An 11,833-nucleotide genomic window follows, 5' to 3' on the forward strand; every position below is an offset into this window, starting at 1 on the left:
GAGAAATGAAAACTGTCATACTGTCTAACAAAGAAAAAAAATAAATTCAGAGGGAAAATCACAGGTCGAAAATGGCAAGGCCATACATATGTCAAGAATTTCCAGGACTAAGTATGAGTTTACAAAGGAGAACATTAAAGTTAAAGGGTAAATAGTAAGTCTAGTCAGAAAACTTGGACATTAGATCATAGTATGTCAGGGCAAATAACAGTTTAACATATGTATCCTTTTTTCCTTCAGTTCTTGAAACTAAAGCAGTTGAGAAGAGCAGATCTGGGATGTAAACGAATACTTGCAAAACATGCAAATGAGTGAGGCCAAACAGTGTAAGTACTATTTTCCTACCAAAGGAATTCAAATGCAATTGAAATGGCAATTAACTCCTTTAGTCAGTGTCAGGCAAAGCAACAGGGAGTGGTAGAGACCATGGCTAACTGGAGAGCATCAGCCTGGTCCTGTCTGTTACACAGGCCCAGTTGATGCTCACCACCTGAAATGTGGGGCCAGTGGGGCCAAACCTTCCGAGTTCCCTAGATGTCATGAATTGGATTTATGTGAAAATTTCTGATTGCCATCTCAATATTTGCTCGTTTATAAAAACAATCTTTCTGTCAGCAAAACATGTCTACTGCCAGCTTAAGAGAATGAGGGGAGAAAAAAAGAATACATTTTATTTTCAACCATAGAATTTTCATTTGTAAATGACCTGTGGTATTTTTTATTCCAGTCCAAACATTTATGAAAAACCAAGTTGTGCACAGATCATATGGCAGATCAGTTGTAGAACTGCATAAAAGTATTCTGGTTTCTTACTCTATGTTCTTTGGTATATAAAATGCATTGAAGATATACAAATGCTGGTCTTTCTCTCTCTGAAGTTAGAAGGGTAATAACAAATAAGAGCTTTGCTACCCTATTTGTAGTAGTTTAATGTAAATATATACTACCAGTACATTTTGGAAAGGTAATTTCTCAACTAATATAAATAACTCCCAAATATTTCTTTTCTTTGGCCCAGTTATTCCAGTTCAGAATCTCTCTTCTAAAAGAATAATACCAAATTGAAAAAATAATTGTGCATATAACTACTAATCACAATACTAGTTATAACAGAAAAAAATTTTAACATAACAGAAAAAGAGAAAGACTTAAATCTTTAATGAGACGAATATGGTGAAAAACAGTCTGAGCAAATATAGAAATGTAAAATTATATGGATAGTTTTCTGAGTTTTAAAATCATTTGAAAAATACAGACATATACACAGGGAATAGTGCCTCTAAGCCTAGCTCCTAGATATAGCCGCTCTTACCATAACAGCTTATTATACATAATGAATTTATTCTTATGTGTGTATATATATATATAAATATTCACTCTTTGCTTTAAATATATTGTATAATAAGATAATACTATGAAATATTTAAATACCTCCAACTTTCAAATATATGCTATAGAATTCTTTCATGTTAGTAAGCTTAAAATTCTAATTTTTAATGGTTAATATAATCTATTTATAAATGCACTACAATTTATTTACTCAATCTTTAAATGATGGACCTATGCATTGATTCTAATTTCCTATTAATAAAAATACTGTAAATGAAAACCTTTAATAAACATAATTTATATTTACCCATTTATTATTTATTATGATGGTGACTAATATATTAAGTATTATCAGTTGATTTAATTTTTATAAGTTGATCTTTGAAAAATGTCATTGTTAAGTGTGCATTTCCTAAACTACTAGTAAATTTTAGCACAATTTTACATATTTATTCTAATTTAATACTCTCTTTTATAGGAAATTTGGACATTTAAAATATTCTTTAAGTGGTTTGTAAGTAATTTTTTTACTAGGTTATAAACTCTTCACTATGTGTGTTGCAAATTTTTTTTCCAATTTATTATCTGTTAAATCTTTTCTATCATGTATTTTATTATAAATACATTTTAAATTTTGATGTAATAAAATCTGTCCGTTTTTTATGTTTTCTAAATTTGATAAAAAACTAAGGAATTTTTTCAGAACTAAACTACAATTTTTTTTTTTTTTTTTCTTTTCTGCAGTACACGGGCCTCTCACTGTTGTGGCCTCTCCTGTTGCAGAGCACAGGCTCCGGACACGCAGGCTCAGTGGCCATGGCTCACGGGCCCAGCCACTCCACGGCATGTGGGATCTTCCCGGACCGGGGCATGAACCTGTGTCCCCTGCATTGGCAGGCGGACTCTCAACCACTGCGCCACCAAGGAAGCCCTCAACTACAATTTTAAAATATGAATTCATATAAAAAAAATGGTGGACTAAACATTTGAGCATGTCATAGTTTATACAGCTAAGTGCAAATGTCTAATAAAAATAATTAATATTTTTCCACTAAATGTTTGCTGCTTAATCTGAAGGCATATAATTTTCAAGAAATCAAAATCTTACAAAGTGCATAATTTAAAAATGAATTTCCATTGTGTACTGGGACTAGTGAATTAATAAGCAGTACTTCGTAAAAAATTGCATACTTTGTTTTGTCCAATTCCAGATTAGAAGCTCTACTGAAATTGTGGATCTAAGAAACAAAATGATTTTAAAAATCCTAAGTACACTTACATATGTGTTCTCTGTTTTGCACTATACATTAGAAACTTATTCAAAAAGTGCACAAACAATATGCATACAAACATCACATGCCACCTAACCTCATTTTTTTTTTCACACTTGAGAAATTACCACACACATTATCACAGTCCTCAACTGATTAAGGAAAGAAACTAAATCAAAGTTATATTTTCAGCATAAGCATCATGGTCACATATATTGAAACTGATGTAGAAAAATTTTAAATGATATATAAATTAAATATGTCTTTCCTCAGGAAGGAAGTAATCTCCATGGGTACAGGAAGTAAAAGGACAAGAAGACAAATAAAGCATCTGTTTTATCTTCCAGGAGTATACCAACACGTATGAGTGTATTAAATTATTACCCCCAAATTTAGAAAGGTGAGTTGGTTATTTTACATTTATACCAGGGCCATATTGAGGTCATTCAACCTAAAAACATTTGTATAGTTCTTTCTAATATATTTATGTTAATCTCTCCCTTGACTATAGAAAACTAGCAACCTTCTAATGTTTAAATATGTTCTTTTTTTGTTAAAATATTATGATCTTGTTTCAAATTATCAGTTGAATTTAGATCAATTTTAATAACTTTTTTTTTTCTTTCTATTCCTCTTGGCTTATAGCACTTACCTTTCTTTCTCTGCCCCTTCCTGTGCATTTTAAAAATGAAAACCCATATTCCCAGACTGAAATATTTGTTCTCTTTAGTAAGATTCTTTCTGGCTTCAGGGAGAATAAATTTACAGATACGTCCTGGGACTTTGAGACTCCTACAATTCAAATTTTTACCTTGAATATCTGTTCTTGACTTTTCCTTCTTTTAAAATAAACATCCCCTAAAGAGAATGCTGGCTTTGTGACTTACTTTATTGAATAAGTTATGCAGTGCTTCTGTCTGCAACTCATGTGAGTGATGCGAAATAAAGCAGACATAGCTGTTGGACATCATTTTAGCCCCTCTGTCTGAATGGCAGATCACAGGAAGGAAAAAATGTCCCATGAGCCCCTCTGTGAGGTCGTTATCAACTGATTGAGTATTCGCCTTAAATAACTGAAACCCAGGTGTGTTGTAGATTAGCACAACTTACAAGCACTGTGTGGAGATTTATTATGATAATTGTTGCTTTTATTTTTTATTTCCCTGAACTCAAAGATAATTAATGTCAGTATGTGTCCTGGTATGACTCTCTTAATTGGTCCTATGGTGCCTTGGATGTTTGAAAATCCACTCACTTAAAGGCTTTTTTTTTTTTTTTCCTTTTGACTTGTTTTCCTGGAGCTGTTCATTAGTGCCTAAAATATTTGATTACATTTAATTGTGATGTCTTCAATTTTGTGCACCTGCTGCAATTTACATGAGGAGAAAAAGGCTTGCAGAAGCAGGAAAAAAAAAGTGAGATGGGGAATTACATTTTGAAAGAACTCCCCTGCATAGGGTAATTGGGGTTAAATATGGAAACAAAATAAACTTAATAGGTAGTTAGATTTTTGGAACTACTATGGTTACACAAAAAAGGTTCTAAATCAAAACTGCTCTAACATACATACCCTTAACATATATTTTCACATTTTTCTTCAAAGTCTTTTGGTTTCCAAGGGACATCCATATTTACTCATATCTTGTATTTAAGAGCCCGCATGGAGATGAGAAGAAAATATTGAGTCAGAATCCCAGTTGGAGGTGTTTTTTGTTTCTTATGCATTTTTTAATGGAGCAGACCACTGTTTTTTATTTCAACAAATGTGAAGCATTTTGTCACCAATTTCACTAACCATTTTGTTTTATGTTATTGTTTCATGAAATGGCCAAAAGTTTCCTGGAAACCTGTGAAGTTCCTTTTAAAATGTCTTAAAGTAACATATAAGAAACAGATTAAATCCGCAAAGAATTACCAGTTCCAAAGAATGATTTTGACCTGAATATCAATTCCAACTGACCACACTATAATTCAACAGAGGCAGAGGAAACAACAGGGTATTTGCTGCATTTTCAGTAGAAAATAAATCGCCATTCTTTCTCTTTTGTAAAACCATCAGTTTCTTTTCCATTTAGTTTTAAGGAGCAGTGAAATCTCTAAATCTGCTTCAAAGCCCTGCTTTTAGAGGAAAAGTAATTAGATCCAGTCCTTTTAGTTACAATGGCAGTGATACGATGGGTTCTCTATGTTAAATATATCAAAAAGATGCACTCAGTTACCACGGACATTCTCATTCATGAAACATTCCAAGGGCCAAGAGGGCAGAGAGGTATTGGTAATCCTTTATGGAAATTCCTCTGTCAATTCCTCTGTCTGCTGGCTCAGGTTTTATCTCCTCCAAGAAATGTCTTTGTACCACAGCAATTTGAAATGCCTGCTTTGGAATCGTGATACATTGGTGGACTAGAGTATGAAATACACCACCTGGCTCTATCTTTTTCTGTAAAATTTATTTTTCATGTTTTATTGATGTTAGCATTGTTGCTCTGAAAATCTTCTGAATTGCTTAAGCACGAGGGTGGTGAATAAAATGATTAAGGCATGTGTATCCGTCATTTTCAAAGTTCTTTCACGTCTACTACCTCCACTGATTCTCAGAACAATGCTGTTACAGACTATAATTTACACAAATGTGGGACCCACGTTTGTTTTTCACCACTGTATTCCTGGGGCTTCTATTAACTTATATTAGGCACTTCAGAGATACAAAATGAATGAATGGATGATGAATTAATGAATGAATAAGGTAGTATCTATACTTAGTACATGCTCAGTAAAATCTTGGTTCATTTGAACATATTTGGGACTTACATCACAACACGTGTTTTAGAATGGAAGCTGAGCAGTGAATGCACATCACAGGAGATGTGCTGGAGATGGGGGTGTACTTAGGTTAATGGTTTCATCAGAAGTCTATTTATATAAGACTGTGGCACTGAGGACCCTCATGGAATTGAAATACCTAAATCCAGTTAAGATAGTAAAAGTAGGCAAGTCTGGGGTAAGGAAAATGGTGACCAATGGTTGTTTAACAGATCCGTCACACAAGATGGCCCCTGCACAATTTGCACAACTGTTTGCAATGGCCCTAGTAAAATATATTAGTCCATGCCAGTCCCCATGAACAATTCTTAGAAGTCTACATAAAACACCATTTTTGTTATATAACGGATTATAATGCAAAAGCAATAGAGGATGTTTTTTCTATCTTCATCTCAGTTTCTGTTGCAGCATAAGAGGATATAGGAAGTAGCAAAGGACATCTGTGTGAAGTCACAATCAAGAAAAGCCCACTTTGACCTGGGCACCTAAGAACAACATGTGCCAACTCAATAAAGAACCTCAAGACAAAGTGACTGAAAGAAACTTGGGAACTGTTTTCCCTGGTATTTGTACCACACTCCTTCCCTATATACCTAAATTATTGTGGTTAGGGCTGAACCAAAGAAATACTGTTTGCTTTGCTTTGATGGATGGTCACTGCCATCTCATGAATCCTAGGGACCTCAGGTTACACACAGCCTCTGCCTGATCTTCCTGCTACATTTTCTTCTCTCCAGACACACTGGCTGTTGAGTTCCTAGAAAATGTCATGCCCTCTTTCACAACAGGGTTACTTCAACCCTCAGCTTCTGAGTCATCTTTTAGATAACAGCTCAAGTCATCTCGTAGCGGAAGCCTCCTCCCCCAAAATCCATCTTAGTTCAGATTCCTTTGTTTTATGCTCCAGAGTATTTCATAACATGCTCTTGGTTTGTGTAAACTTGTTCACATTATTATTCTGTCTCTTCTACTAGACTGTAAACTCCGTAAGTAGAGGTTACAAGTCTGCACTTATTTTTACTCCCTTATGCTGGAACCATACTTCAGGGTTGACTGAATAAACCATGAACATACATTTATAAGAACATGTTTTTATATCACCTCTGGCCCAAGTAACCTCCACCATTTACAATATAAGGAAAAAAATATACATATATAAATTTGCTTTACTTAGGTGGCTTCTATTATCACACACAATCCTGCTGGCTCTATCTGGTCTGGATGTGTCTGCTAGGAAGCACAGTGATATTTATGTGGGCAATCAGAATCTGTGTTAACCACACTCATACAAAATATGCAATATAAAACTATGCAGTGATGAAAGACACACAAAGGCACATGCATGCCTGTATACATTTGCTTCAACACAGTTATGAAAAGCCATTTTATTTTTTCTATTTTTACTTCATACTTATAAAGAAAACTAGTGGTCCAGAACTAAAAGCTTATAAATAAAAATCATAAAAAAAAGATTTGGGAATTATAGGCTAGAAACCAGAAGTTTAGGGCTTGTTAGGACAGAGTCTGGATGGGAATGGTTGTATTTGTCTGTGCTTCCTAACTTCTCCACTGGTCTCTAAGCTTCATGAGTCCAGGGTCCACATTCTCTTGTTCACCACAGTGCCTGGCACATATTAGATCCTCATTAATGTCTGTTGCTATCTGATCCCTTCACTATTTTTTTTCCAAACAGGGGAACCAAGAGCAAGCTCTTTCGAAAATTAAGTCACATGGCAGCCATGTGCCAAAGGGAAGGTGTCCATGGACTGAGTCAGCCAGTAGTGGATGACCCATACTATTCTCAGGATGAAAGCAGGTGACAGCCTAGCTCCTGGGTTTTGTTAGTCTAGTCTCAACAAGACTAACCCCTGTGGTCTTTGAATTTATCTTTCTTCCTCTCCTCTGCTATTTTTCCTCTCCCCCTCCTTCTTTTCAACTATTACCTCTTTCTCCTTTCTTAATGTTAGGCTGCTATTATTTTAATAAAATATTGATTCTACTGATTTCTCATCCAAGCCCAAGATGACTTTTAGTATTGGTACTCAGTCAGACAGACTGTGACATGACATGTAAGGAAAGAATCTGGAAAGCAACCAGTTGGAAAAGGCAATATCCCCTAGTCTACAGGATGGTCAAGAATCTCTAGTTGGTCAATTATGGCTTGGAGCTTAGTAAGGTCAGTGGAATTGACCCAATGAAGGGAAACACATGATACGACAAAGGCTGTTTGTCACAGAGTCAAATAACTTCTCTTATTATGACTGGACCTGACAAAAAAATTAGCCACTAATTCCAGAAGATTCCACCAAATCAGCAGATATCGCTTTTCATTATAAAATTTTTCTCCATCCTTTGACTAGTATTTTGCTTTTTATTTAATTGATGTTTACTTAGAGTTCATTGCCTAGATTTAAAGTTGTGTGGCATGGTGTTTTAGAGTCTGCTATGCTATGTGAGGTCTAAGGACAAGTAGCATTGGCAGCACCCGAGAGCCTGTTTGAAATGCAGACTCTCAGGCTTCATCTTAAACCTGCTGAATCAGAGTTTGCATCTTAACATGATCTCTAGGTGATTTACCTGTACAGTAAAGATTTGAGAAATGCTATTTGAGAGCACTGATTGTAGACTTCTACAGGCCTGGGATTGAGGATACTTAATCCCTCTGAGTCTCAATTTATTCATCTGTAAAATGGAAATCCGATACATTTTTTCCTTGGTATTATTGTGAGGATACAAAGAGATGATGTAAGCCAAGGATAGCATAGCATAGTTCCTGGCAAATTGAGTCTCAGTAATGATAAATCTACATAATAAATATAGAGCTCAGTAGAACAAAGACATTTTGAAAGAAGCCATAATTGTTCCTTTCAGAAGCAGAGGCAATGTAGAGACTCTGAAAATCCGAGAGAAAGTAATACCTTGGTTTTTGGCCTCTGATGGTATCAGTTGTTAGTTTTAATAACCAGTAGAATGCAGAATGATTTTGCAACTGCCATAAAGAGGGAGATGGGAAGTAACATCAAGTGAACATTTTTATAAAGATCATCTCATTTATTCTTTGTTAGAATAAATGTGAAGTATGTATTCATTACCCTGTGAAATATGTATTACTGGAAGGTGAGGTGTTATACAGATGAGGATAGCTTGAATGTAATAAATTCAGGTGACCTGCCCAGATCACATACTTCATAAATGAACAGAGATGGGTCACGAAGCAATGATTACCACGGAATATTTGTCTCCTTGCCCATATTCCTTTACTCAAGAACATCTATCTATAGATGGAATGACTGGAATGTTTTTTAGTGTCAGGATAATTTCAGTTGATTTTTCATGATGGAAGGTGCCTTTTTAAACACAGAGGAAATTGGAAGAAATTTACCAAACCCTTCACATTATCTTCAAGAGATTACCTAGAAACTTTAATAACTCAAGCTTATGTTATAGACTTTTCCTAAATGAATATTATATAATACATTTATTCTCAAGGCCACTCACATGGGTATTTTTTTTTCTTTTTAATAAATGGAGAGAAAGGAATGCAAGGAAGCAAACTGAAAGGGTTTTCTTAACTTACTTCCTTAATTATAGTTGTCCAGTTAAAAAGTCAGATATAAATGGATTGATGAAAATGAGAATTGCTTGAAAGGAATATTTCTCTGAATAGCATGCAGGCTGTGGAAAGAGCTCTGTTTGTATGTCTAGAGGAGAGAAGGAGAGAGACTAGCCATGGTCATGTGTCTTGTGTGTGGTGGCATGTGGGGAATAATTGATTGTCCTTCCCTTCTTGACGCAATCACTAATTCTCTCAGAGCTCGCTTCTACACGTGTAACGCTTGCGATTAAGCCAGCAAAGGATCCTGAGGAACCCAGGAGACTTCCTTCTATCTGAGATGCCATTTATAACCCAAATTAAAAATTAAATGGGAAAAGCAAGAAAATGCCTCTGAAGGTTTATTTATTAATTTTTTTCCCACCTTTAACTCTACCCTGTATTGTTTGACGAGGCAGGTCACACATTCTCCAAGTAAATGCCATACTCAAGGCGCAAGCCAAAGAACGGAACTAATGTAGGGGTTTACAAAAGGAGACAGAAACTTCTAGTAATTGGTGACAGCTCTACTTCTGAAGTTCTAAAGAAAACTTTTACCATGCTTTAAAACAGTACTGATTCAACCCATTATCATTCCCTAAGTGCCTGATAATTTTAGATTATCCCAAATGCAAATGAATATATAGCTTTGTGCTTTCAGGAAACCAAGACCTCTTATGTGGAGGGGCTTATTTTCAGTCTCACATTTTCAATTGTCATATTATGTATCAGTAACTTGTCGAATACAAAATTTTGAAGCAAAACAAATGGTTTTCAAATGTGGAACTTCATTTCAGAACTTAAGCGTCTTCAGAAAGATTTCTGAACCCTGCCTAGGAATTGGATATGGCCATGTCACTTTAAGGACAATTCCCTGTATTTGGCTTTTTGCCCTCCAATGAAAAAGACAAATCCTGCATTGCCTTCTCATTAAGGAAAAAGTAACTGCAAAGACAGCATATTTCTAGAGTAAACAAATCTCCCAGAGGCTGTACTTTTGATAAGTATTTTTGCAGTGCTAGTTTGAAGGTTTAACGGTTTGTAGTGTTTCACTTTAATAGTCAGACCAGCAAGCTAAAACAAATGCACTTTAAAAACTTTACACTCCGTGAGCTCTGCTTTGACAGGACTTCCTTGGAATCAGGAGGTAATACGGCTTCTCAGTGAGCCATACTTACATTTCAAGCTGAAGAGGAAATTATTCTTGAACCACTGGATCTGTTCGTAATTCATGGCTCAGTTTATGGTGGCCTTTTAAATTCACCCTGTCTCACTAGGTTTGCCTGGATACAGCTCAGAGTGGAGAGATTATGCAAAGGTGATGACTGCCTACAGAAGCCAGCAGTCCAAATTGGGGACTTGGTTCAGAGGTCTGTGTGAGCATGCAAATCAACTGTAGGCACCAATGGCCAAATTATGCCCATTGTACAATGTCACATTTTTTACTCAGAGCTGTAACAAATGAAGGTATGCCAAAAAAAAAAAAAAAAAAAACATAGCAAGAAACAAGTTATGTGAATCTCTTCATAATAATTTCACATAAAAATTTTCACTTGCAACCAACAGCCTGACACAGTTCGGATGAATGAGTCTCCATATACATAAGGATATAAACACACACACATACACATGCACAAGAGCACACATACACACAAATACTTTTATTCTTACAAACACTTACATATTTTTTTATCCCCAATACCATATACTAGACATAAACTCCATCGTTATTATTTTATTTTCAAAACTGAATTGGGGTTTAAAAATATGAGCCCTGGACCAAACTGCTTGGATTCAAACCCCCGTTTCATCACGACCACTCTTGCAATATTCTTAACCTGTTTGCACCTCAGTTTCTTCAATTGTCAAGGGGGGAATAATAACATAACAGGACCCACTTCAAAGTCATGAGAATTTGATAATGCACGCAGTTTGCTTTATATATGAAGTTCATCATAATGATAGTTGTAAATAATACATCTCATAAAAAAATGTTTCTAGGACAGCATGTAATAGAGACTTAACTGCTACTTAGTGTGTATGAGTTAAGATTTTTCTGGCTGCAAATATCTGAAGTTTACCAGTCCTGGCTTACCATGTTCAAGGATCAAGGTGCACATGATACAATTCAAGGGCAGAATGTAGAGCTAGGAAAGCCTAGAATCAGGAAATGAAAAGCCATGAGACACCAAGGTTGCTGGTCTCTTGTTCTCACTCACAGGGGTCACGTAGGCTCTTCTTGACTGGTGTGCTTCAATCTGCAGACTACCTTCCTCTGATTTTCTCCACACAGAGTATCCTCACAGCTCCTGAGAATGTGTCCTTGGTTCCAGCCATGTACTACGAACAAGCCTGAGAGAGAAGCTGACTGTCTAGCTTGGAATATGAGATGACTCCTGACCCATCCAGCCATGCCAAGGGCTTCAGGCACCTAGGGCCCACTCTTACTGGTAAACACAAGTTATCAGAGCCAGGGAAACATTGAGAGCTGTCAGATTTCCCAAAAGATACTGAAGATAAGGTACATAATGATCACAATGTTTGGTGAAGCAAAAGTGTGAAACAATAGTACAGTCTTAAACAATAATGTTTCCTATTTAGTGTGTCATGAAATATTTTTTCTTTCCTCCTACTAGAGGGTTGAAATATTTCTCAGATGTTTTAGTCCATATATACCTTGGATATTACATTGTAGAAAACATAATTTGTATTCTCATGATTCATGAGTGGCCTCAGAGCTAAAAATTGGTTCACCAGAGATCAGAATTAATCTTGACTGATCCTAGTCTCATTGTAGAAAAAACTGTATTCACTTACA

General features: G+C 35.6%; 1 long non-coding RNA gene across 1 annotated transcript; it reads left to right on the forward strand.

Annotated features, from left to right (window-relative positions):
• Positions 1–2,975: 2,975 nt before the first annotated feature.
• Positions 2,976–11,366, forward strand: LOC125963800 (uncharacterized). Its single transcript, XR_007476211.1, has 3 exons — positions 2,976–3,000; positions 7,117–7,239; positions 11,309–11,366. It is a non-coding gene; the product is annotated as an uncharacterized LOC125963800 (long non-coding RNA).
• Positions 11,367–11,833: the final 467 nt, after the last annotated feature.

Source organism: Orcinus orca, chromosome 3 (genome assembly GCF_937001465.1).
Source record: "Orcinus orca chromosome 3, mOrcOrc1.1, whole genome shotgun sequence".
NCBI lineage: Eukaryota > Metazoa > Chordata > Mammalia > Artiodactyla > Delphinidae > Orcinus > Orcinus orca.